The sequence below is a fragment of the Bison bison genome, unplaced genomic scaffold (genome assembly GCF_000754665.1).
Source record: "Bison bison bison isolate TAMUID 2011002044 unplaced genomic scaffold, Bison_UMD1.0 scf7180017864349, whole genome shotgun sequence".
In the NCBI taxonomy this organism is placed as follows: Eukaryota; Metazoa; Chordata; class Mammalia; order Artiodactyla; family Bovidae; genus Bison; species Bison bison.
The window spans coordinates 2,914,229-2,920,018 of NW_011494921.1; the positions used below are offsets into that span (position 1 = coordinate 2,914,229).

General features: G+C 40.4%; 1 pseudogene; it reads left to right on the forward strand.

The window, feature by feature from the left end:
- Positions 1-4,398: 4,398 nt before the first annotated feature.
- On the forward strand, positions 4,399-5,153 carry LOC104999238 (annotated as a pseudogene).
- The last annotated feature ends 637 nt before the right edge of the window (positions 5,154-5,790 follow it).

The window sequence follows — 5,790 nt, forward strand, 5'->3', positions numbered from 1 at the left end:
ATTTTGATTTCAAGATTTTGGATCAATTTCACTATCATTATTCGGAATTCTTTATCAGGTAGATTCCCTATCTCTTCCTCTTTTGTTTGGTTTGGTGGGCATTTATCCTGTTCCTTTATCTGCTGGGTATTCCTCTGTCTCTTCATCTTGTTTAAATTGCTGAGTTTGGGGTGTCCTTTCTGTATTCTGGCAGTTTGTGGAGTTCTCTTTATTGTGGTGTTTCCTCGCTCTGTGTGGGTTTGTACAGGTGGCTTGTCAAGGTTTCTTGGTTAGGGAAGCTTGTGTCGGTGTTCTGGTGGGTGGAGCTGTATTTCTTCTCTCTCCTTTCAAAGACTTGGGTTGCTTTTCTGGGTGCCTGATGTCCTCTGCCGGCATTCAGAAGTTGTTTTGTGGAATTTACTCAGCATTTAAATGGTCTTTTGACGAATTTGTGGGGGAGAAAGTGCTCTCCCCATCCTACTCCTCCGCCATCTTAGCTCCTCCCCGGCTTTCAGTTTTCAAATGTCAATATACCGCCTTTTGCCTGAATTTATTCTTTCTATTTGTATTTTGCCCCTTCCCCCTTTCTTAATCATTTTGCTACCAGGATCCACAAGTTTTGCTTTCTATGATGTAATACTTGATAATTTAATTGATTTTCACTAATCAGGACTTGCGTAGTTTCCCTGCCATTTTTTTTTTCAGACTCTCAAGTTCTATGCATCAAATATCCTGATGTAAATAAGGAAGAAATCTTTGTTACCTCGTTCAGCTTTTTAATTTTATACACAGGGAAAAATGGACACAAAGGTAAGAGTGTGGAAGATGTGTGTGTATCTGTATTAGTCACTCAGTTGTTCTGACTCTGTGATCCCTTGGACTGCAGCCCGCCAGGCTCCTCCATCCATGGAATTCTCCAGACAAGAATACTGGAGTGGGTTGCCATTCCCTTCTCTAGGGGATCTTCCTGACCCAGGGATCAAACACAGGTTTCCTGCATTGCAGGCAGATTCTTTACCATCTGAGCCACCAGAAGTAAATAAAATGAAAGCAAAGACCAGCCCCCTCTTCCCCTCCAGGAAGGGAGACTCCCAAGCTGACTCCGCTACACTGCTCAGGCAGAGGAGGCTGCACAGGGGCTGCTAGAACTCCTTCATGAACCGCGCTTAAGGGATAAATGGACGGAGCTCCTTCATGAACCGCACTTAAGGGATAAATGGACAGAGTACCAATTTTCAACAGAACAGAAAAAACGTTTTCACTTGTGTGAAATATGAAGGGACTTACTACAATATTTAAGGACATTTACAAAATGTAGTTGTGTGTGTGTGTGTGTTGGTCTTGACTCTGTGCGTGTGTGTGTGTGTGTGTTGGTCTTGGCTCTTTTGAGATCAGTTCTCCTTCCTGAACAGTAGCTTAAGTCTGTATCCCAAAGGACTTCCTTCATTGCCCCAAGGCCAGGTCCCAGACAAGCAGGAACAGCTCCCACCCCCCAGAACCTACTGAAGTTACTCAGATTAGCCAATCCCAAGCCAGCCTTCCTGCCTTCCCTGCCCCCTTTTCCCCATGAAATCAAAGTGAAAGTATTAGTGTCTGACTCTTTGTGACCCCATGGACTGTAGCCCACCAGGATCCTCTATTCATAGGGTTCTCCAGGCCAGAATACTGGAGTGGACTGTCATTCCCTTTTCCAGGGGATCTTTCTGACCCACGGATCAAACCTGGGTCGCATGTTCTTTACTGTCTGAGCTACCGGGGAGGCCCATAGTTTGCCTAATTCCTCACAAATAAAGAATGTCAAAGTTTTGCAATAACTTTTTTCTAGACTATTTCACAGCCTCTGGGCTGATCATGCCATCTGGTGGACAAATTAAATAAATGCAAGGAAGATTTCTTGGTACCTGTAGCAATGGCACCCCACTCCAGTACTCTTGCCTGGAAAATCCCATGGACAGAGGAGCCTGGAAGGCTGCAGTCCATGGGGTCGCTGAGGGTCAGGCACGACTGAGTGACTTCACTTTCACTTTTCACTTTCATGCATTGGAGAAAGAAAATGGCAACCCACTCCAGTGTTCTTGCCTGGAGAATCCCAGGGACGGGGGAGCCTGGTGGGCTGCCGTCTATGGGGTCACACAGAGTCAGACACGACTGAAGCGACTTATCAGCAGTAGCAGCAGCAGTATGTGTGTGTGGTCTGTAAGGAAAGTAGTAAAGGGATGGTATTAAGTCTAGTAAATAAAGTAGCATATTCAATTCAAACTATAAAAAGATCAGTTTCTAAGTAGTGGCATTCAGTTCAGTGCAGCTCAGTTCAGTACAGTTCAGTCGCTCAGTCGTGTCCAACTCTTTGTGACCCCATGGACTGCAGCACACCAGGCCTCCCTGTCCTGACCAACTCCCGGAGTTTACCCAAACTCATGTCCATTGAGTCGGTGATGCCATCCAACCATCTCATCCTCTGTCATCCCCTTCTTCTCCTGCCTTCAATCTTTCCCAGCATCAGGGTCTTTTCCAATGAGTCAGTTCTTCTCATCAGGTGGCCAAAGTATTGGAGTTTCAGCTTGAACATCAGTCCTTCCAATGAACACCCAGGACTGATCTTTAGGACGGACTGGTTGGATCTCCTTGCAGTCCAAGGGACTCTCAAGAGTCTTCTCCAACACCACAGTTCAAAGCATCAATTCTTTGGCACTCAGCTTTCTTTATAGTCCAATTCTCACGTCCATACATAACTACTGGAAAAATCATAGCTCTGACTAGATGGACCTTTTTGGCAATGTAACGTCTCTGCTTTTTAATATGCTGTCTATGTTGGTCATAATTTTTCTTCCAAGGAACAAGCATCTTTTAATTTCATGGCTGCAGTCACCATCTGCAGTGATTTTGGAGCCCCCCAAAATAGTCTGTCACTGTTTCCATTGCTTCCCCATCTATTTGCCATGAAGTGATGGGACCAGATGCCATAATCTTAGTTGCGAACTCGACCCAAATATATCTAACAAGTTCTACTAAGTAGTGCCAAACCCCTATTGGTCAGTTTTCAGGATAAACTTAAGAAAACTGCATTAACTGCTGAGTCTCGTTTAATTTACATTCATAATATCAGTTAATTTTCACAAGAGAAGATTACAAGGAGTATATTAATAGTCTCATTTTTTAATGAGAAATAAAACTCTATGGCTTGAAACAAATTGGGCATTCCACAGCAGGTAATTGTTCTGGCTTATCAACCCTTTGAATATTATTTCATTTATTGGAATTTTGGTTAAATGGTACACAAAAACCCATGCTCTTCTGTTTCTTTTGAAAATCTTAGAATCCATTGTACATACATAGAACTTCTGCAAACAAAGACACCACGCAATCATACATGACTTCCATTTGAACATAAGCTACAATAAGAAGCCAATATGAAGGTTACTAGGGGAAAAGGCGCCATCTTGTGGAAAAGGAAGATAAAGGGAAGAATGAGAAACTGCTGCTGGCTTTGGCCTGAGCAGGGCTTTTGAGACCACGGGATGGAAGGAAACTGCACTGTGGCATCTTCGTCTCCATCCCCTCGGGGTGTGGGTCTTTGCATGTTTTGGCTAAGAGTCCACAGATACGTCTTTTCCAAATTTATTTTTCACTGTCTGTGGTGTTTCTTCTCATTCTTTTTAGCTATAGAGTAAAAGTTCTTTATCAAGTTGAGTAAGTTGCCCTGTGTTCGTAGTTTGTGGAGTGTTTCTATCATGAATAAATGTTGGCTTTTGTCAAATACTTTTTCTGCATCTTTTGATATGATCATAAGATTTTTCTTCTTAAGCCTGGTGATATGACAGATGACATTAATTGGTTTTCCAGTGTTGAATCAACCAAATGCTCTAGAGCTTCAAAAATAAATCTATTTTGTGCTTCTGTAGACTAAAGAACAGATTTAATCAGTCAGATGGGAAGATTACATTTAGACCATTGTGGCTATTGCTGATTAGATCATCTGTAGTCAGAGACAATCTAATTGTTAAGGTTAAGAGAATTTTAAGATGAAACCCCATAAATACATAGATTTTAAGATGAAATCCCATAAATACATAAATACATATGGCTGAATTTTACCTAGACTTGACATTCCAATTTTGTTAATTATTTACACTTGAAAGTTAAAATCTAAGTGATTTAATTAACATAAAACTGTTTTCTAAAGAAAACCCCAAGACTGATTTCATTCACACATTTCATTTTACGTTTAAAGTGCTTTCTTTTTGTATTTTTTATATGCAGAAATATACACTGTATTTTCAACATAGTACATGCTTTTTCCCTACCTGCTCTTCACTGATAAGAAATTTACTGGCTGTAGTGGCCTTGTTCTCCGCTTTTCAGTGTTGCTGATTGACGACGTTGCCCTGCTCACTTCAGCCTCTGGCCCGCCATCTCCTTGAGACCTAACACCATGCCTTCAATTAAGTTGCAGAGCTCTGATGGAGAGATATTCGAAGTTGATGTTGAAATTGCAAAACAATCTGTGACCATCAAGACTATGTTGGAAGATTTGGGAATGGATGACGAAGGAGATGATGATCCAGTCCCCTTGCCAAATGTTGATGCAGCAATATTGAAAAAGGTCATTCAGTGGTGCACCCACCACAAGGATGATCCTCCTCCTCCTGAGGATGATGAGAACAAAGAAAAATGAACAGATGATATACCTGTTTGGGATCAAGAATTCCTGAAAGTTGACCAAGGGACACTCTTTGAACTTATATTGGCAGCAAACTACTTAGACATCAAAGGTTTGCTTGATGTTACCTGCAAGACTGTTGCTATTATGATCAAGGGCAAAACTCCTGAGGAGATTCGAAAGACATTCAATATCAAAAATGATTTTACTGAAGAAGAGGAAGCCCAGGTACGCAAAGAGAACCAGTGGTGTAAGGAGAAGTGAAATTTCGTGTCTAACGCTGTAACACTGTAAGGATTATTCCAAATACTAGTTGCACTGCTTTGTTTATAATTGTTAATATTAGAAAAAGAGTCAACAAATGCAGCAGCAAGTCAATTGTATCAGCAGAATGTTGTCCTCATTGCATGTGTAGTTTCAGTACAGTTCCCAAACTTAAGGCCCAGTTTCTTCTAGTGTGATTGAAAGTTTCTTTTCTTTGCTCTGAATAAAATTGAACTGTGGGTTCCCTATAGAAAGTGGCATTTTGGGCTTTCCCTTTTTGTAAAGCAATTTCTGCCTTGTTTATTGTCCAGTTAATTTTAGTTCAGTGACTTTTAAAGTTGGCGTTGTAAATAAAGCAACTTGCAAAAAACCTTCTGAAATAGAATTAAAAAAAAAAAGAAATTTACTGTAAATTATCTCCTTCCTTGAAACAAAATATTTTGTTTCAATTTATGAATCAACCTAAGGAAAGATTTGATTGGAATTATAATAATCTGTTTCAAATTTCAACGGACAAGGATTGAACAAATGATGTTTTCAACCAAGGAGTAGTCTTTATATTTCATGTTTTTCCATATCTTTTTTCCCCTCAAAATTTCTGATCAAATTTATTCAAAATTTTTTTCTCAAATTCCTACAAAATGCAATGCTGTTGTCAATAATTTACTTCCTAGTGGACTCTTCTCATGTGGCCCCTGAGAGTAACTGCTGCAGTCGTAACTGGTGGAGGCACTGGAATTCCGAAATGCTTTCAATCGTATAAGTTCATACCTACTCTGTACTTCTTTTTTTTTTTTTGCTATTATTGAAAACTGTTCCACTTCCCAAATCTCTTATTCAAGAAACAGAATCACAATTCCTTCTATTCATCCAGTCCATTCATCTAT